This window comes from Cetorhinus maximus, unplaced genomic scaffold (assembly GCF_964194155.1).
Source record: "Cetorhinus maximus unplaced genomic scaffold, sCetMax3.hap1.1 HAP1_SCAFFOLD_214, whole genome shotgun sequence".
NCBI lineage: Eukaryota > Metazoa > Chordata > Chondrichthyes > Lamniformes > Cetorhinidae > Cetorhinus > Cetorhinus maximus.
Window position 1 is genome coordinate 279,530 of NW_027596186.1, and position 22,713 is coordinate 302,242.

Here is a 22,713-nt window from a genome sequence, read left to right on the forward strand (position 1 = left end):
ATTTTACAGGCTGGTCACAATTTCCAGAATGTTCCCTTCAGTTATGTGAAGAGATTGTGTGGAACATTCCTCAATGGACCCAGACTGCCCCTGAGGTGAGAGACAAAGACAGGGCCTCGGAGGGGCAAAGGAGGTCCTGGTGTCCAGGGAGGATGGACACAGCGGCAGGGCCAGGGTTGGGGGCTTGGAAAAAGGAAACTGAAGGTTGTGTGGTTGAGTCCAGATTCTCCCGGCAGACACAACAGCTGGATAAGAACTGGCCTGGGAGGAGCAGGGGCCCAATTCCACTGAGGATCAAGGTCCAGTCACTTGACAGAGTTACCTCGTACCCCATGTCTAATCACCTACTGCCCAATCGCCAACACTCCCCACTGCCCAATCGCCAACACTCCCCACTGCCCAATCGCCAACACTCCCCACTGCCCAATCGCCAACACTCCCCACTGCCCAATCGCCAACACTCCCCACTGCCCAATCGCCAACACTCCCCACTGCCCAATCGCCAACACTCCCCACTGCCCAATCGCCAACACTCCCCACTGCCCAATCGCCAACACTCCCCACTGCCCAATCGCCAACACTCCCCACTGCCCAATCGCCAACACTCCCCACTGCCCAATCGCCAACACTCCCCACTGCCCAATCGCCAACACTCCCCACTGCCCAATCGCCAACACTCCCCACTGCCCAATCGCCAACACTCCCCACTGCCCAATCGCCAACACTCCCCACTGCCCCACTCTCCAACACTCCCCACTGCCCCACTCTCCAACACTCCCCACTGCCCCACTCTCCAACACTCCCCACCGCCCACTCTCCAACACTCCCCACCGCCCCACTCTCCAACACTCCCCACTGCCCACTCTCCAACACTCCCCACTGCCCCACTCTCCAACACTCCCCACTGCCCCACTCTCCAACACTCCCCACTGCCCACTCTCCAACACTCCCCACTGCCCCACTCTCCAACACTCCCCACTGCCCCACTCTCCAACACTCCCCACTGCCCCACTCTCCAACACTCCCCACTGCCCCATTCTCCAACACTCCCCACTGCCCCACTCTCCAACACTCCCCACCGCCCCACTCTCCAACACTCCCCACCGCCCCACTCTCCAACACTCCCCACCGCCCCACTCTCCAACACTCCCCACCGCCCCACTCTCCAACACTCCCCACCGCCCCACTCTCCAACACTCCCCGCCGCCCCACTCTCCAACACTCCCCGCCGCCCCACTCGCCTACTCTCCAACACTCCCCGCCACCCACTCTCCAACACTCCCCGCCGCCCACTCTCCAACACTCCCCGCCGCCCACTCTCCAACACTCCCCACTGCCCCACTCTCCAACACTCCCCACTGCCCCACTCTCCAACACTCCCCACTGCCCCACTCTCCAACACTCCCCACTGCCCCACTCTCCAACACTCCCCACTGCCCCACTCTCCAACACTCCCCACCGCCCCACTCTCCAACACTCCCCACCACCCCACTCTCCAACACTCCCCACCGCCCCACTCTCCAACACTCCCCACCGCCCCACTCGCCCACTCTCCAACACTCCCCGCCACCCCACTCTCCAACACTCCCCGCCGCCCCACTCTCCAACACTCCCCGCCGCCCACTCTCCAACACTCCCCACTGCCCCACTCTCCAACACTCCCCACTGCCCCACTCTCCAACACTCCCCACTGCCCCACTCTCCAACACTCCCCACTGCCCCACTCTCCAACACTCCCCACTGCCCCACTCTCCAACACTCCCCACCGCCCCACTCTCCAACACTCCCCACCACCCCACTCTCCAACACTCCCCACCGCCCCACTCTCCAACACTCCCCACCGCCCCACTCGCCCACTCTCCAACACTCCCCGCCACCCCACTCTCCAACACTCCCCACCGCCCCACTCTCCAACACTCCCCACCGCCCCACTCGCCCACTCTCCAACACTCCCCGCCACCCACTCTCCAACACTCCCCGCCGCCCACTCTCCAACACCACCCACTGCCCACTCTCCAACACCACCCACTGCCCACTGCCGAACAACCTCCACTCCCTTACATCCCCAACTCAAATGCCCCGCATTCTCCAACACTCCATTCCCCACTCTCCAACAACCCCACTCTCCAACACCCCCCACTCTCCAACACCCCCCACTACCCCACTCTCCAACACTCCCCGCCGCCCCACTCGCCCACTCTCCAACACTCCCCGCCACCCACTCTCCAACACCACCCACTGCCCACTCTCCAACACCACCCACTGCCCACTCTCCAACACCACCCACTGCCCACTGCCGAACAACCCCCACTCCCTTACATCCCCAACTCAAATGCCCCGCATTCTCCAACACTCCATTCCCCACTCTCCAACACCCCCCACTCTCCAACACCCCCCACTCTCCAACACCCCCCACTCTCCAACACCCCCCACTCCCCACTCTCTAAGTACGAAACAAGACATAGATCTTTTTCCTTGTTTGTAGATTTATGCAGCATTACAGATCTCTGCCTCCTAATTACTCACCCAGTGTCCAAGCTGACTCTCTTTATAGGCTCTTTTGAGAAACAAAATCAATACAATAAACTAAAAATCAATAAATCAGAGGGTATGAGAGCCCCAGGTGGAGCAGTGTAACTAAAACAACAACGTGATAGGAACTGACTCTCTTTATATGTGCTCTAAGTCTTTAACCAGTGCCAATCACCTGTGTATCTTTAACAATATAATCATGAACAGATTCCCCTTTCTTTCTTTAAAACAAAAACTTTATAACTTAAATAATTACAATAATTTAGGGGAGATGGTGGTGTAGTTTTAGTTTTAGTTGACAGGCAATATGATCGGTGCAGGCTTGGAGGGCCGAAGGGCCTGTTCCTGTGCTGTACTTTTCTTTGTTCTTTGTTCTTTGTAGTGGTAATGTCAGTGGACTAGTAACCCAGAGGCCCAGCCTAATGTCTGGGGAAATTGGTACAAATCCCAGCGTGGCAGCTGGTAGAATTGAAATTCATGTAATAGGTCTGGAATTGAAGCTAGTCTCAGTGATGATGACCATGAAACTATCATTGATTGTCACAAAAACCTATCTGGTTCACTAATATCCTTGAAGAAAGTCTGTCATCTTTACCTGGTCTGGCCCATGTGTAACTCCAGACTCATGGCATTGCAGTCGATTCTTATCTGACCTCTGAAATGACATAGCAAGCCATTCGGTTCAAGGGCAATTAGGGATGGGCAAAAAATGCTGGCCTTGCCAGCGACACCCACATCCCATGAAAATAATTTTTTAAATGCAATGGAGCAAAAATTGGTTCTCCATATTTCTTCCAACTCATCATAACACAAGACATTCCTCTTCCGACAATTTCTTGGAGCAAGCATTCCTCTTTGTAAAACAGCCTGATAATTGGTGACCTGCAGAGACCCATTTTATTTCAGAGATCTCTTTTCTGTCCAACATTTTCTTTAGACTAGCAAGGTCAATCCTCCACCTTTTCTCAGTGACACTCTGTTGAATGAACATTATCTCAAAAAGAACAGTTATCCACAAGGCATTCTGAGGGCAAACTTTTCTCAGATTGTTCCTTGTATACAATTTCCTTCAGAATGTTAGATAATTACAATTCCATATCCATCACTTCCACTAGCACCGGTGTTTCTGCAGCTAGGGTACTTTTAACCGCCCTATTTACTTTCTTGGTTTCCCAGGCCAAGGAAAACATTTTACATTTTCACGCACCAAGAATGTGATTAACCCAACTGTACTTGAATATCCATCCAGAGGATCGGCATAGGAAAAATATTAGCCCTAAAAAGGACAAACTTCACATCTCTCAGGTCGCCCGAGCTTGGAAGTTTGAATGCGCATTTCACCGAATGCAATTTTAAAAATGTTTTATTTGTCCTCAGAGCCTCCTTAACTGTAGCGTGTTTCATCATAGTCCCAAGTTCCAATATGTCATAACTGGTGTTGAGTCTTATCTCATCGCAGAGTCAATTTAACTTTCTTTTTATTCATTCATGGGATGCGAACATCGCTGGCCCATCCCTAATTACCCATCCCTAATTGCCCTTGAGAAGGTGGTGGTGAGTTAACTTCTTGAACCGCTGCAGCCCATGTGGTGTAGGTACACCCACAGTGCTGTTAGGGAGGGAGTTCCAGGATTTTGACCCAGCGACAGTGAAGGAACGGCGATATATTTCCAAGTCAAGATGGTGAGTGACTTGGAGGGGAACTTCCAGGTGGTGGTGTTCCCATCTATCTGCTGCCCTTGTCCTTCTAGATGGCAATGATTGTGGGTTTGGAAGGTGCTGTCTAAGGAGCCTTGGTGAATTCCTGCAGTGCATCTTGTAGATGGTACACACTGCTGCTACTGTTTGTCGGTGGTGGAGGGAGTGAATGTTTGTGGATGTGGTGTCAATCAAGTGGGCTGCTTTGTCCTGGACGGTGTTGAGCTTCTTGGGTGTTGTGGGAGCTGCACTCATCCAGGCAAGTGGGGAGTATTCCATCACATTCCTGACTTATGCCTTGTAGATGGTGGACAGGCTTTGGGGAGTCAGGAGATGGGTTACTCGCTGCGGGATTCCCAGCCTCTGACCTGCTCTTGTAGCCACAGTATTTATATGGCTAGTCCAGTTCAGTTTCTGGTCAATGGTAACCCCCAAGGTGTTGATAGTGGGGGATTCAGTGATGGTAATGCCATTGAATGTCAAGGGGAGATGGTTAGATTCTCTTTTGTTGGAGATGGCCATTGCCTGACACTTGTGTGGCGCGAATGTTACTTATCAGCCTGGATGTTGTCCAGGTCTTGCTGCATTTGGACATGGACTGCTTCAGTATCTGAGGAATCATGAATGGTGCTGAACATTGTGCAATCATCAGGGAACATCCCCACTTCTGACCTTATGATAGAAGGAAGGTCATTGATGAAGCAGCTGAAGATGGTTGGGCCGAGGACACTACCCTGAGGAACTCCTGCAGTGATGTCCTGGAAGTGAGATGACTGACCTCCAACAACCACAACCATCTTCCTTTGTGCTAGGTTTGACTCCAACCAGTGGAGAATTTCCCCCTGATTCCCATTGGCTCCAGTTTTGCTAGGGCTGCTTGATGCCACACTCAGCGAAATGCTGCCTTGATGTCAAGGGCAGTCACTCTCACCTCACCTCGGGAGTTCAGCTCTTTGGTCCATGTTTGAACTAAGGCTGTAATGGGGTCAGGGGCTGAGTGGCCCTGGCGGAACCCAAACTGGGTGTCAGTGATCAGGTTATTGCTGATCAAGTGCCGCTTGATAGCACTGTCTAGGACACCTTCCATCACTTTGGTGATGATGGAGAGTAGACTGATGGAACTACTGCTACAGAATCTCTCCCTCCCACAATCTGAGCTTCTGTTGCCAGTATACGGTTTGTTTCCTGGGGACAGAAATGCTTCCAGACTTGTTATGGGGACTTACACTGCGTTTTCTAGTTTTCCAAAGTTTCACCTAATTTTGCCAGTCCATAGATCTTACTTCATGTCCATCATCTTGAACATTTAACCAATGTTTCAATTTGCCAGTGACTTTCCCTCCTCTCTCTACAATGGTTGCATTCACTGGACCCTTCTGGTATGTATGTATCATTGGTAAATTCCAAACCCCTGACCCCTCATTATCAGTTAGAAATTTAGCTGGTGCTCCCAGTCCAGCCCAATCCATTTTTCCATGATTTTATCCATAATCTCTCTTTTGTCTTTTCCATGTATCACTGTAGACAGACTGAATCTTCTTCTCATATCTATGCAATGTAAAATGAAAATATTTCGATCCTTGTCCCACACCTTTAATTCCATAGCTGCCTCTTCGTTAAAGTCTCATGCTAATGGGAGACTTACAATCGGCCCTGATAGTGTCTTCTGATACTTTTTGCATACATCAAATTTTTCACTAATCTCCTCCACAAGCTTTGTGTTCTCCTCATCAACCAGCCCTTCATATTTTAGTGGAACTTTTGCTCATCCCTCTTGTCACAGGTTAAATTGTCGATGTAACTGTAAAAGATCAATCGCTTTTTCCCCTCTCAAATTCCTATCACCTGAAGCCATTAACATTTCTTTAACATTCTGATTAGAGATGCTAGGTTTTGTTAAGGAGATGAATAATGTCCTGATTGGGTAAATCATTAATCTACTGATTTTCCAAAGACAATTGCCTTATCCTGTTCCATGTCCAATCTCATTTGTGCCTTTTTCATAGATGGCTTGCTCAGCAGTGAGGGTATCTCACTAGATACTACATCTGCACTAATAAAATGGTTTACCCCAGCTATTCTGCATGGAATCACCTCTCTTTTCAGTGACTTTAACATGTTGTCATCCCTGAACCAAGTATAACTTTCATATACCTTGACTGTCCTTTGATCCTTTCTACTGAGTGAATCTAAATAACATTTCAACCAATGTGTTCCACATACTGTGAATGTGCAACTACTGTCCAGCCCAGTGCAATTAAATGAATCTGTAACTAGTACAATCATTACCAGACTGAAGCTTCATGTGACCAGTACAATTCCTTCAGACTTATCAATATCATCAACTTCCCCTTCAGAACCCTCTGCATCATGTGGCACCTCCAAAACTCTGTTGCCCTCTTTTGGACAATTTACTGCATAATGATATTTCAAATAACATCTGAAATATCCGTTAATAATTCCCTGGGGATTCCTGGGCTCATTCTACTGTTATTATTACTCCATTCCTGTTGTCTGCCTGCTCTGCCAAAGAAGGTCTCCAACCTCATTTCTTTTGTCTGTCATTCCTCTGTTACATCGACGCTGTGCCCCATGTCTGAACAGTCTCGAAATGCGAGGGGCTAAATGGTCTCCTCTGGTTCCTGGGAGATTTGCTTCCATGGCTTCAGATGGCTCTCTGTCTCTCTCCTCTCACTCTGGCTCTCGGTCTCTCTCACAGACACGTATCCTTGAACACTGTGTGTGTGTGTGTGTGTGTGTGTGTTGGGACACTGCACAAAAACCCAAGAATTTCTAATCGATTCTTTCTTTTACAACAGATCTCAGAGGATCACTGCCTTGAATCTACCAAAAAGCTTTGACTCTCGGGAACAGTGGCCAGATTGTCCTACCATCAAGGAGGTCCGTGACCAGGGATCATGTGGATCATGCTGGGTAAGAAAGGAGTTCTGTGGGCAGCAGCTGTTACATTCACACATTAGCTACTTTATATTGTTACAATCCCACCGAGGGATCCAATAGCTTTTTAAAAAGAAAGAAATCCCCATGACATCAACAGAAAGGAAGCTGCTGAATAAGATTACTCTTTTTAAAACTGTTACTGTAACAAAACCAACAAAAATCAGCACAATTCAAACATTAATTTACAGGTAAAGATTATTTCAAATAAAAAGGTCAATTTTGTTATAAATAGTCAACACAACACAAGATGTAGTGACAAGTTGGGGAGATGGTGGGTTAGTGGTAATGTCACCATAATCCAGAGGCCCAGACCAGTGCAAAACAGGTTCAAATCCCATCACAACAGCTGGTGGAATTTAAATTCAATTAATAAATCTGGAATCTAAAGCTAGTCTCAGTAATGGTGACCAGAAAACCATCATCAATTCCTGTAAAAATCCATCTGGTTCACTAATGCCCTTTAGGGAAGGAAATGTGCTGTCCTTACCTGGTCTGGCCTACATGTGACTCCAGACCCACAGCAATGTGGTTAACTCTTAACTGCCCTCTGAAATGGCCCAGCAAGCCACTCAGTTCAAGGGCAATTAGGGATGGGCAACAAATGCTGGCCTTGCCAGCAACACCCACATCCCATGAAAGAATAAAGAAAAAGAAACACTCACATTTCTTCCCACACAAAAGTGGGACCACGTGTAATCTCACAGTCTTTCCAATTTGACCTTTGTTTTGTAGGATCTGTCATTTCCCATCCAACCGTTTTGGCCCTTGAGTCATATTCACCAGGAACCGTATTTCATCTGAAATCCTCAGAGAAAATATTTCTCTTCAATTCTCTCCTAAAAGGATGACCCCTAATTTTAAAACAGTGCCCCCTAGTTCTGTACTCACCCACAAGAGGAAACATCCTTTCCACGTCCACCTTGTCAAGGCCGTTCAGGACCTTGTAAACTTCAATCAAATCACCCCTCACTCTTCTAAACTCCAGTGGAAACAAGCCCAGTCTGTCCAACCTTTCCTCATAAGACAACACACTCATTCCAGGTATCAATCTAGTAAACCTCCTCTGAACCTCCTCCAACGCATTTACCTCCTTCCTTAAATAAGGAGACCAAAACTGCACACAGTATTCAACATGTGGTCTCACCAATGCCCTGTATAACTGAAGCATAACATCCTTACATTTATGTTCAATGCCTTTCGTAATAAAGGATAGCATTCCATCAGCCTTCTGATTACTTGCTAACTTTTTGTGCCTCATGTACTCGAACACCTAGATCCCTCTGCACCTCAGAATTCTGCAGCTGTTCTCTATTTAAGTAATACTCTGCTTTTTTATTCTTCCTGCCAAAGTGAATGACTTCACATTTTCCCACATTATGTTCCATCTGCCAGATTTTTGCCGACTAACTTAACCTATCTATATCTGTCTGCAAACTCCTTAGGGCAGGATTTTTATGCTGGCATGTGGGTGCGATTGGCGGGTGCGATTGGCGGATGTAATTGGCTGTAATTAACTGTCCCAGCAGACCGATCGTGTCAGCCTGTTCCTGCCCCACGGAACTCATTTCTCGTTATCTTGACTCCCTTCTCTCTCCCCTTGTCCAGTCCCTTCCCACCTACATCCGTGATTCCTCTGACACCTTATGTCACATAAACAATTTCCAAAAAATACTGTTGCTACAAACTATACTCTTACTGGACAAGCCATATAAATACTGTTGCTACAAGCTATGCACTTACTGGACCAACCATATAAACTCATTGTCAACTCGCAGACACTTCCTCCTACCTCCCCCTGGACCATGACCCCACCACTGAACATCAAGCCATTGTTTCCAGGACTGTCACTGACCTCATCTCCTCTGGAGATCTTCCTCCCACAGCTTCCAACTTGATAGTCGCCCAACCTCGGACGGCCCGCTTCTACCTCCTACCCAAAATCCACAAACAGGACTGTCCCGGCAGACCGATCGTGTCAGCCTGTTCCTGCCCCACGGAACTCATTTCTCGTTACCTTGACTCCCTTCTCTCTCCCCTTGTCCAGTCCCTTCCCACCTACATCCGTGATTCCTCTGACACCTTACGTCACATCAACAATTTCCAGTTCCCTGGCCCCAACTGCTTCCTCTTCACCATGGATGTCCAATCCCTCTACACCTCCATCCCCCACCAGGATGGTCTGAGGGCCCTTAGCTTCTTCCTTGAACAGAGGCCCCAACAATCCCCATCCACCACTACTCTCCTCCGTCTGGCTGAACTTGTTCTCACACTGAACAATTTCTCCTTTAACTCCTCTCACTTCCTCCAAATAAAAGGTGTGGCTATGGGTACCCGCATGGGCCCCAGCTATGCCTGTCTCTTTATGGGGTATGTGGAACATTCCTTGTTCCAGTCCTACTCCGGCCCCCTCCCAAAACTCTTTCTCTGGTACATCGATGATTACTTCGGTGCTGCTTCATGCTCTCGTCTGGACCTGGAAAAATTTATTAATTTTGCTTTCAATTTCCACCCCTCCATCATTTTCACATGGTCCATCTCTGACACTTCCCTTCCCTTCCTTGACCTCTCTGTCTCAATTTCTGATGATAGACTGTCCACCAATATCCATTACAAGCCTACCAACTCCCACAGCTACCTCGACTACAGCTCCTCACACCCTGCTTCCTGTAAGGACTCCATCCCATTCTCTCAGTTCCTTCGCCTCCGTCGCATCTGTTCTGATGATGCTACCTTCAAAAACAGTTCCTCTGACATGTCTTCCTTCTTCCTTAACCGAGGTTTTCCTCCCACGGTGGTTGACAGGGCCCCCAACCGTGTCCGGCCCATCTCCCGCGCATCCGCCCTCACACCTTCCTCTCCCTCCCAGAAACATGATAGGGTCCCCCTTGTCCTCACTTATCACCCCACCAGCCTCCGCATTCAAAGGATCATCCTCCGCCATTTCCGCCAACTCCAGCATGATGCCACCACCAAACACATCTTCCCTTCACCCACCCCGGCGGCATTCCGTAGGGATCGTTCCCTCTGGGACAGCTTGGTCCACTCCTCCATCACCCCCTACTCCTCAACCCCCACCTATGGCACCTCCCCATGCCCACGAAGAAGATGCAACATCTGCCCCTTCACTTCCTCTCTCCTCACCGTCCAAGGACCAAACACTCCTTTCAAGTGAAGCAGCATTTCACTTGCATTTCCCCTAATTTAGTCTACTGCATTCGTTGCTCCCAGTGCGGTCTCCTCTACATTGGAGAGACCTAACGCAAACTGGGCGACCGCTTTGCAGAACACCTTCGGTCTGTCCGCAAGAAAGACCCAAACCTCCCTGTCGCTTGCCATTTTAACACTCCACCCTGCTCTCATGCCCACATGTCCGTCCTTGGCCTGCTGCATTGTTCCAGTGAAGCCCAACGCAAACTGGAGGAACAGCACCTCATCTTCCGACTAGGCACTTTACAGCCTTCCGGACTGAATATTGAGTTCAACAACTTTAGATCTTAAACTCCCTCCCCAATCCCCACCCCCTTCCCGTTTCTTCCCCCTCTCTTTTGTTTTTTCCAATAATTTATATAGATTTTTCTTTTCCCACCTATTTCCATTATTTTTAAATCTATAACTGTAATACGCTGTCAGTCTTTCCACCCCACCCTCACTAGAGCTGTACCTTGAGTGTCCTGCCATCCATTCTTAATTAGCACATTTTCTTAGATAATATCACCACATTCAACACCTCTTTGTTCCTTTTGTCTGTGACATCTTTTGATTATCTGCTCCTATCACTGCTTGCTTGTCCCCACAACCACACCCCCCAACTTCTCTCTCCCCCCCCCTCCCCCCACACCTTAAACCAGCTTATATTTCACCCCCCTCCTAACTTTACTCAGTTCTGCTGAAGGGTCATGAGGACTCAAAACGTCAACTCTTTTCTTCTCCACCGATGCTGCCAGACCTGCTGAGTTTTTCCAGGTAATTCAGTTTTTGTTTTGGATTTCCAACATCCGCAGTAGTTTTTTGTTTTTAACAGCCATATAAATACTGTTGCTACAAGCTATACTCTTACTGGACAAGCCATATAAATACTGTTGCTACAAGCTATACTCTTACTGGACCAGCCATATAAATACTGTTGCTACAAGCTATAATCTTACCGTACCAGCCATATAAATACTGTTGCTACAAGCTATAATCTTACTGGACCAGCCATATAAATATTGTTGCTACAAGCTATACTTTTACTGGACCAGCCATATAAATACTGTTGCTACAAGCTATAATCTTACTGGAACAGCCATATAAATACTGTTGCTACAAGCTATAATCTTACTGGACCAGCCATATAAATACTGTTGCTACAAGCTATAATCTTACTGGACCAGCCATATAAATATTGTTGCTACAAGCTATACTCTTACTGGACCAGCCTTATAAATACTGTTACTACAAGCTATACTCTTACTGGACCAGCCATATAAATACTGTAGCTACAAGCTATAGACTTACTGGACCAGCCATATAAATACTGTGGCTACAAGCTATAATCTTACTGGACCAGCCATATAAATACTGTTGCTACAAGCTATACTCTTACTGGACCAGCCATATAAATACTGTTGCTACAAGCTATACTCTTACTGGACCAGCCATATAAATACTGTTGCTACAAGCTATAATTTTACTGGACCAACCAAAAAATACTGTTGCTACAAGCTATACTCTTACTGGACCAGCCATATAAATACTGTTGCTACAAGCTATACTCTTACTGGACCAGCCATATAAATACTGTGGCTACAAGCTATAATCTTACTGGACCAGCCAGATACATACTGTGTCTACAAGCTGTACTCTTACTGGACCAGCCATATAAATACTGTTGCTACAAGCTACACTCTTACTGGACCAGCCATATAAATACTGTTGCTACAAGCTATAATCTTACTGGACCAGCCAGATACATACTGTGTCTACAAGCTGTACTCTTACTGGACCAGCCATATAAATACTGTTGCTACAAGCTATAATCTTACTGGACCAGCCAGATACATACTGTGTCTACAAGCTATACTCTTACTGGACCACCCAGATACATACTGTGTCTACAAGCTGTACTCTTACTGGACCAGCCATATAAATACTGTTGCTACAAGCTATACTCTTACTGGACCAGCCATATAAATACTGTTGCTACAAGCTATACTCTTACTGGACCAGCCATATAAATACTGTGGCCACAAGCTATTCTCTTACTGGACCAGCCATATACATACTGTTGCTACAAGCTACACTCTTACTGGACCAGCCATATAAATACTGTGGCTACAAGCTATAATCTTACTGGACCAGCCATATAAATACTGTTGCTACAAGCTATACTCTTACTGGACCAACCAAAAAATACTGTTGCTACAAGCTATACTCTTACAGGACCAGCCATATAAATACTGTTGCTACAAGCTATACTCTTACAGGACCAGCCATATAAATACTGTTGCTACAAGTTATACTCTTACTGGATTAGACATATAAATACTGTGACTACAAGCTATACTCTTATTGGACCAGCCATATAAATACTGTGGCTACAAGCTACACTCTTACTGGACCAACCATATAAATACTGTGGCTACAAGCTATACTCTTACTGGACCAGCCATATAAATACTGTGGCTACAAGCTATAATCTTACTGGACCAGCCATATAAATACTGTGGCTACAAGCTATAATCTTACTGGACCAGCCATATAAATACTGCGTCTACAAGCTGTTCTCCTACTGGACTAGCCATATAAATACTGTGGCTACAAGCTATACTCTTACTGGACCAGCCATATAAATACTGTTGCTACAAGCTACACTCTTACTGTTGCTACAAGCTATACTCTTACTGACCAGCCATATAAATACTGTGGCTACAAGCTATACTCTTACTGGACCAGCCATATTAATACTGTTGCTTCAAGCTATACTCTTACTGGACCAGCCATATAAATACTGTTGCTACAAGCTATACTCTTACTGGACCAACCATATAAATACTGTTGCTACAAGCTATAATCTTACTGGACCAGCCAGATACATACTGTGTCTACAAGCTGTACTCTTACTGGACCAGCCATATAAATACTGTTGCTTCAAGCTATACTCTTACTGGACCAGCCATATAAATACTGTTGCTACAAGCTATACTCTTACTGGACCAACCATATAAATATTGTTGCTACAAGCTATACTCTTACTGGACCAGCCATATAAATACTGTTGCTACAAGCTATAATCTTACCGTACCAGCCATATAAATACTGTTGCTACAAGCTATAATCTTACTGGACCAGCCATATAAATATTGTTGCTACAAGCTATACTTTTACTGGACCAGCCATATAAATACTGTTGCTACAAGCTATAATCTTACTGGAACAGCCATATAAATACTGTTGCTACAAGCTATAATCTTACTGGACCAGCCATATAAATACTGTTGCTACAAGCTATAATCTTACTGGACCAGCCATATAAATATTGTTGCTACAAGCTATACTCTTACTGGACCAGCCTTATAAATACTGTTACTACAAGCTATACTCTTACTGGACCAGCCATATAAATACTGTAGCTACAAGCTATAGACTTACTGGACCAGCCATATAAATACTGTGGCTACAAGCTATAATCTTACTGGACCAGCCATATAAATACTGTTGCTACAAGCTATACTCTTACTGGACCAGCCATATAAATACTGTTGCTACAAGCTATACTCTTACTGGACCAGCCATATAAATACTGTTGCTACAAGCTATAATTTTACTGGACCAACCAAAAAATACTGTTGCTACAAGCTATACTCTTACTGGACCAGCCATATAAATACTGTTGCTACAAGCTATACTCTTACTGGACCAGCCATATAAATACTGTGGCTACAAGCTATAATCTTACTGGACCAGCCAGATACATACTGTGTCTACAAGCTGTACTCTTACTGGACCAGCCATATAAATACTGTTGCTACAAGCTACACTCTTACTGGACCAGCCATATAAATACTGTTGCTACAAGCTATAATCTTACTGGACCAGCCAGATACATACTGTGTCTACAAGCTGTACTCTTACTGGACCAGCCATATAAATACTGTTGCTACAAGCTATAATCTTACTGGACCAGCCAGATACATACTGTGTCTACAAGCTATACTCTTACTGGACCACCCAGATACATACTGTGTCTACAAGCTGTACTCTTACTGGACCAGCCATATAAATACTGTTGCTACAAGCTATACTCTTACTGGACCAGCCATATAAATACTGTTGCTACAAGCTATACTCTTACTGGACCAGCCATATAAATACTGTGGCCACAAGCTATTCTCTTACTGGACCAGCCATATACATACTGTTGCTACAAGCTACACTCTTACTGGACCAGCCATATAAATACTGTGGCTACAAGCTATAATCTTACTGGACCAGCCATATAAATACTGTTGCTACAAGCTATACTCTTACTGGACCAACCAAAAAATACTGTTGCTACAAGCTATACTCTTACAGGACCAGCCATATAAATACTGTTGCTACAAGCTATACTCTTACAGGACCAGCCATATAAATACTGTTGCTACAAGTTATACTCTTACTGGATTAGACATATAAATACTGTGACTACAAGCTATACTCTTATTGGACCAGCCATATAAATACTGTGGCTACAAGCTACACTCTTACTGGACCAACCATATAAATACTGTGGCTACAAGCTATACTCTTACTGGACCAGCCATATAAATACTGTGGCTACAAGCTATAATCTTACTGGACCAGCCATATAAATACTGTGGCTACAAGCTATAATCTTACTGGACCAGCCATATAAATACTGCGTCTACAAGCTGTTCTCCTACTGGACTAGCCATATAAATACTGTGGCTACAAGCTATACTCTTACTGGACCAGCCATATAAATACTGTTGCTACAAGCTACACTCTTACTGTTGCTACAAGCTATACTCTTACTGACCAGCCATATAAATACTGTGGCTACAAGCTATACTCTTACTGGACCAGCCATATTAATACTGTTGCTTCAAGCTATACTCTTACTGGACCAGCCATATAAATACTGTTGCTACAAGCTATACTCTTACTGGACCAACCATATAAATACTGTTGCTACAAGCTATAATCTTACTGGACCAGCCAGATACATACTGTGTCTACAAGCTGTACTCTTACTGGACCAGCCATATAAATACTGTTGCTTCAAGCTATACTCTTACTGGACCAGCCATATAAATACTGTTGCTACAAGCTATACTCTTACAGGACCAGCCATATAAATACTGTTGCTACAAGCTATACTCTTACAGGACCAGCCATATAAATACTGTTGCTACAAGTTATACTCTTACTGGATTAGACATATAAATACTGTGACTACAAGCTATACTCTTATTGGACCAGCCATATAAATACTGTGGCTACAAGCTACACTCTTACTGGACCAACCATATAAATACTGTGGCTACAAGCTATACTCTTACTGGACCAGCCATATAAATACTGTGGCTACAAGCTATAATCTTACTGGACCAGCCATATAAATACTGTGGCTACAAGCTATAATCTTACTGGACCAGCCATATAAATACTGCGTCTACAAGCTGTTCTCCTACTGGACTAGCCATATAAATACTGTGGCTACAAGCTATACTCTTACTGGACCAGCCATATAAATACTGTTGCTACAAGCTACACTCTTACTGTTGCTACAAGCTATACTCTTACTGACCAGCCATATAAATACTGTGGCTACAAGCTATACTCTTACTGGACCAGCCATATTAATACTGTTGCTTCAAGCTATACTCTTACTGGACCAGCCATATAAATACTGTTGCTACAAGCTATACTCTTACTGGACCAACCATATAAATACTGTTGCTACAAGCTATAATCTTACTGGACCAGCCAGATACATACTGTGTCTACAAGCTGTACTCTTACTGGACCAGCCATATAAATACTGTTGCTTCAAGCTATACTCTTACTGGACCAGCCATATAAATACTGTTGCTACAAGCTATACTCTTACTGGACCAACCATATAAATATTGTTGCTACAAGCTATAATCTTACTGGACCAGCCAGATACATACTGTGTCTACAAGCTGTACTCTTACTGGACCAACCATATAAATACTGTTGCTACAAGCTATAATCTTACTGGACCAGCCAGATACATACTGTGTCTACAAGCTGTACTCTTACTGGACTAGCCATATAAATACTGTTGCTACAAGCTATACTCTTACTGGACCAGCCAGATACATACTGTGTCTACAAGCTATAATCTTACTGGACCAGCCATATTAATACTGTTGCTTCAAGCTATACTCTTACTGGACCAGCCATATAAATACTGTTGCTACAAGCTATACTCTTACTGGACCAACCATATAAATACTGTTGCTACAAGCTATAATCTTACTGGACCAGCCAGATACATACTGTGTCTACAAGCTGTACTCTTACTGGACCAGCCATATAAATACTGTTGCTTCAAGCTATACTCTTACTGGACCAGCCATATAAATACTGTTGCTACAAGCTATACTCTTACTGGACCAACCATATAAATACTGTTGCTACAAGCTATAATCTTACTGGACCAGCCAGATACATACTGTGTCTACAAGCTGTACTCTTACTGGACTAGCCATATAAATACTGTTGCTACAAGCTATACTCTTACTGGACCAGCCATATAAATACTGTGCCTACAAGTTATACTCTTACTGGACTTACCATATAAATACTGTCGATAGAAGCCCTACTCTTACAGCTGCTTTGGTACAGTTACAATCCCCCAATTCTCTGGCACCACTCCAACCCCCTCCCCACCTCCCACATCTAAGGAGGATAGGAAAATTATGGACAGTGCCTCTGCAGTTCTCATCCTTACTTTCCTGAGTATCCTCAGATGTATCCCACCCGGTCCTAGGGAGTTATCAATTTTAAATACAACCAGTCTTTCCAATACCTGCTCTTTATCAATTTTTAGCTCGTTAGGTGCCTCAGCCACTATGGCTTTGGCAGCATCTTCTCCCGCGGTAGGACAGATGCAACATACTCATTCAGTATCTCAGCCATGCCCCTGCCTCCAAGCATAAATCCCCTTTTTGTTCCCTAATCAGCCCCTCTCCTCCTCTCTTTACCCTTTTACTATTTATATGCTTTATGATTCCCTTTTTTGTTCACTGACAGTCTCTCCTTATACTCCCTCTTTGCTTCTCTTATTTCTTTTATCACTTCTTTTCTGAACTTTCTATATTCAGCCTGCTTCTCACTTGTATTAGCATCTTGACATCTGTCATAACTACCCTTTTTCTGCTTCATCTTACTCTCTATCTTTTGCATCACCCAGGGAGTTCTGCCTTTGTTTGCTCAACTTTCCTCCTCGTGGGAATATACCTCAACTGTACATTAACAACTCCTCTTTAAATATATTCCTTTACAGTTTTACCAGCCACTCTTTGATTCCGATTTATCTGAGCCAGATCTGTTCTCACCCACTGAAATTGGTCCTCCCCCAATTAAGTGTGTTTATTTTAGATTGCTCTTTTCCCTTTTTCATTGCCAACCTAAACCCTATGTTATTATGATCACTGCCCCTACATGTTCCCGCACTGACACTTAATCCACTCAACACATCTCATTCCTCAGGCCCAGATCCAGAAAAACCTACTTCCTTGTTGGGTTGGAAAAATGATGATGAAGAAAATTCTCCTGAACACACTTCAAAAACTTCTCCCCCCTTCATCCTTCACACTATTATCATCCTAGTCTATATTATGATAATTAAACTCCCCGATTATCATTAATCTGTATCATTTTCATGAAAAATTTCTCCTCTAAATGCCAGGCAATGACCATCTTCAGCAATAGATAATCTAACTATCTCCCTTTGACATTCAACAGCATTACCATCACTGAATCCCCCACCATCAACATCCTGCAATCACCCTTTCCTCCTCACCCATTGTTACCTCTGGTGTCCTACAGGGAACTATCCTCACTCACAACTTTGCTGTCACATTTGATCCCAAGATGAGTTTTTGACCTTATATTCACACCATCACTAAGTCCGTCTGTTTGCAGCTCCATAACATTGGCCGACTTCCCCCCTGTATCAGCTCATCTGCTGCTGCAACCCTCATTCATACCTCTGTTACCTTCAAACTCAACTATTCCATGTACTCCTGGATGGTCCTCCACATTCAACCCTCCAAAACTCTGCAGCTCATTTCTGAACTTGCAGCAGATATTGTTCCCCTGTCACCCTTGTGCTCACTGACCTACATCGGCTCCCAGTCAAGCAATGTCTTGACTTTAAAATTCTCATCCTTGGGCTGGATTTTATGGGATGCTGTGTTCCTCGCCCCCCACCCCCCACAAGTTGGAGCCTGTCCACGAGAAGGTCGGCTGCCCTGTAGCCATTTTGTGCTTGGGCAGGTATTAATTGGCTCAGGGCCAGACCTCTGTCCCGTCTTAGAAAGCAGCCAGCCAATCAGATTTACTGGCAGCTCTGTCGTCCTAGCAGCGCCAAGCGGTGGCCACTGCTTGAACTACAGCCAGTCCCTGAAAAGGGGAGCTAATGGAGGCCAGACTATAAGTCCAGGATATCGGGGGAGCCTGACTGGCAGACCTCAGCAAGGGAGTTGAGGAGGGTGAGGGGCTGGGTTTGAGTGGTTAGGGAGGGATGGTTGAACGGGGGTTGGATATGACCATGCAGCGAATGCAACCAGCTTGCCAGAGGTTGTGGGCCTCTCGCTAGTGTGGGTAAAATAGCAACAGGGCAGGATGAGGCAATTGCGGGGCCTCCACTGCCCCCCATAAAATGGGAGATAGTTCACGCCAGGTGGGAAGGAGACGGGAAGGCCACACACTAAGATTTTACGAGCTCCCCCCACAATCCCCATCTTCAAACCCGCTGGTGGGGGAAGTGTAAAAAAATAGACCCTTGTTTTAACAGAATCACAAAATCTTTACAATGCAGAAGGAGGCCATTTGGCCCATCGAGTCTGCACTGGCTGTCTGAAAGCGCATTCTACCTAGTCCCACTCCCATGCCTTATTCGCGTAATCTCGCACATTCTCTCTTTTCATAGGAACATGAGAAGGCCATTCAACCTGTCGCGCCTGCTCCGCCATTCAATACGATCGTGACTGATGAATACCTCAATGCCTTTTACCCACAACATCTCCACAACCCTTTACGTTATTGTTAATCAGAAATCTATCAATCTCTACCTTAAACATACTCAGTGACAGAGCTTCCACAGCCTCTGGGGGAGAGAATTCCAAAGATTCACAACCCTCTGAGTAAATAAATTTCTCCTTATCTCAGTCCCAAGTGGCTTCCACAAGGACGTTCTTGCTATAGAGGGAGTGCAGCGAAGGTTTACCAGACTGATTCCTGGGATGGCGGGACTGACATATGAGGAGAGATTGAGTCAGTTAGGATTATATTCACTGGAGTTCAGAGGAATGAGGGGGGATCTCATAGAAACCTATAAAATTCTAACAGGACTAGACAGGGTAGATGCAGGAAGGATGTTCCCGATGGTGAGGGAGTTCAGAACCAGGGGTCACAATCTGAGGATACGGGGTAGACCATTTAGGACTGAGATGAGGAGAAATTTCTTCACCCAGAGAGTGGTGAACCTGTGGAATTCGCCACCACAGAAAGTAGTTGAGGCCAAAACATTGTATGTTTTGAAGGAGTTAGATATAGCTCTTGGGGCGAAAGGGATCAAATGATATGGGGAGAAAGCGGGAGCAGGCTACTGAGTTGGATGATCAGCCATGATCATAATGAATGGCGGAGCAAGCTTGAAGGGCCAAATGGCCTACTCCTGCTCCTAGTTTCTATGTTTATTTTGAGATTGTGTCCCCTGGTTCTAGACTCCCCAACCAGGGGAAACATCTTACCTGCATCTACCCTGTCTATTCCTTTAAGTATTTTGTAGGTTTCAATGAGATCACCTCTCATCCTTCGAAACTCTAGAGAATACAGACCCAGTTTCCCCAATCTCTCTTCACAAGACAGTCCCATCATCCCGGGAACAGGTCTGGTGAACCTTCGTTGCACTCCCTCTATGGCAATAATATCCTTTGAGGTAAGGGGACCAATACTGCTCACACTACTCCAGGTGTGGTCTAACCAAACTTCTATACAATTGAAACAAGACTTCACTCCTCCTGTACTCAAATCCTCTTGTGATAAAGGTTAACATTCCATTAGCTTCCTAATTGCTGCTGCACCTACATGTTAACCTTCAATGACTTATGGACAAAGACACCCAAAGATGTCCCTTTGTACATCTACACTTTCTAATCTCTTACCATTTAGGAAATACTCTGCACACCTGTTCCTTCTACCAAAGTGGATAACCTCACATTTTCCCATCTGCCATGCTCTTGCCCACTCACTAAGTCTGTCCAAATGCTCCTGTAGCCGCTTTACATCTTCCTCACAGCACACAATCCCACCGAGCTTTGTATCATCTGCAAACTTGGAAATATTACATTTAGTCCCCACATTCTAATTATTGATATATATTGTGAACAGCTGGGGCCCAAGTACTGATCCTTGTGGTACCCGACTAGTCACAGGCTGCCAATGTGAGAGTGACCCGTTTCTCCCTACTCTCTGTTTTCTGCCTGTTCGCCAATCCTTAATCCATGTCAGTATATCGCCTCCTACCCCATGTGCTTTTATTTTGCTAATCAATCTCCTGTGGAGACTTTATCAAAAGCCTTCTGAAAATCCAAGTATACTGTGCCCATCGCCTCCCCTTTATCAATTTTGTTAGTAACAACCTCAAAAACTCCAACTCAAACATGATTTCCCATTCACAAATCCATGCTGACTGTACCCAATCAGATCATCATTATCCAAGTATCCTTTTATCACATCCTTTATAATAGATTCTAGCATTTTCCCTACTACTGATGTAAGGTTAACAGGTCTATCATTCCCTGTTTTCTCTCTCCCTCCCTTCTTAAATAGTGGGGTGACATTCGCTACCTTCCAATCTTCAGGAACCATTCCAGAATCTACAGAATTTTGGAAAATGATCACCAATGCATCCACTATCTCTATAGCAACCTCTTTCAACACACTGGGATGCAGAATATCAGGTCCCGGGGACTTAGCAACTTTCAGTCCCAATAATTTCTCCAATACAACTTTCTTACTTATACTAATTTCCTTCAACTTCTCATTCTCCCTAGTAATCTGGGAGATTTCTTGTATCTTCCTCAGTGGAAGACAGACACAAAGTAATCATTTAGCTTCTCTGCCATTTCTCTATTCCCCATTCGGAATTCTCCTGACTCTGCCTGTAATGGACCCACATTTGTCTGAGTCAAACACTTCCTTTTTACACACCTATAGGAGCTTTTACAGTCTGTTTTTATGTTTTTTGCTAGATTGAATTAATATTCTATTCTCCCTTTATCAGTTTCTTGGTCTTCCTTTGCTGTTTCTAAAAACCTCCCAATCCTCAGGTTTACAACAACTTCTGGCAACTTTATTAGCCTTTTCTTTTAATCTTATACAATCCTTAACTTCCTTTGTCAGCCAAGGTTGACTGACTTTTTGGGGGGTTTTGCACCTTGAAGGAGTGTACAGGTGCTGTAAGTTGTGTAACAGTTCTTTGAAGACTATTCATTGCCTATGTACAGTCAAACCTTTTCATGTATTTTCCCCAATCCACCCCAGCCAATTTGCCCCTGTTGCCTTCATAATTTCCTTTATTTAACTTCAACACCCTTGCTTCAGAGTGAATCACCTCACTTTCAAACATCATGTAAAATCCTATCATATTGTGGTCACTCACCCCTAAAGGCTCTTTTACAACAAGATTATTAATTAGCCCTTTTTCATTACATAATACTAGATCTAAAGTAGCCTGTTCTGTAGTTGGCTCCTCAACATACTGCTCTAGAAAACCATCCCTAACACACTCCAGAAACTCGTCTACCACAGCATTTGTGCTCAATTGGTTTACCCAGTCTATATGCAGATTGAAGTCACCCATGATTACTGTATTTCCCATGCTACACGCTTCTCTTATCTCCTGATTAATACCATGCCCCACATTACCACTACTGTTTGGTGGCTTATTAACAACTCCAACCATGTCTGCTGCCCTTTGCTGTTTCTTAGCTCCACCCAAACAGATTCCACACATTGTTCTTCTGATCTGAGATCCTCCCTTACTAATGCACTGATCCCATCTGTTATTATCAGTGCAACTCCACTTCCTTTCCCTTCTTAACAAAAACAGAATTACCTGGAAAAACTCAGCAAGTCTGGCAGCATCGGTGGAGCAGAAAAGAGTTGACGTTTCGAGTCCACATGACCCTTCAACAGAACTGAGTATAGTTAGGAGAGGGGTGAAATATAAGCTGGTTTAAGGTGGGGGGTGGGGGGAGAGAAGTTGAGGGTGGGGTG

The 22,713-nt window shown here is 45.0% G+C and overlaps 1 protein-coding gene across 1 annotated transcript in view; it reads left to right on the forward strand.

The window, feature by feature from the left end:
* The first annotated feature begins 12 nt into the window (after nucleotides 1-12).
* LOC144673036 (cathepsin B-like) overlaps nucleotides 13-22,713 on the forward strand; it is a 47,727-nt gene continuing 25,026 nt past the window's right edge. The window contains exons 1-2 of the mRNA XM_078535032.1: nucleotides 13-95; nucleotides 7,050-7,164. The gene's annotated coding sequence lies outside the window, so the exon portion shown is untranslated. The remainder of the gene's footprint in view (nucleotides 96-7,049; nucleotides 7,165-22,713) is intronic.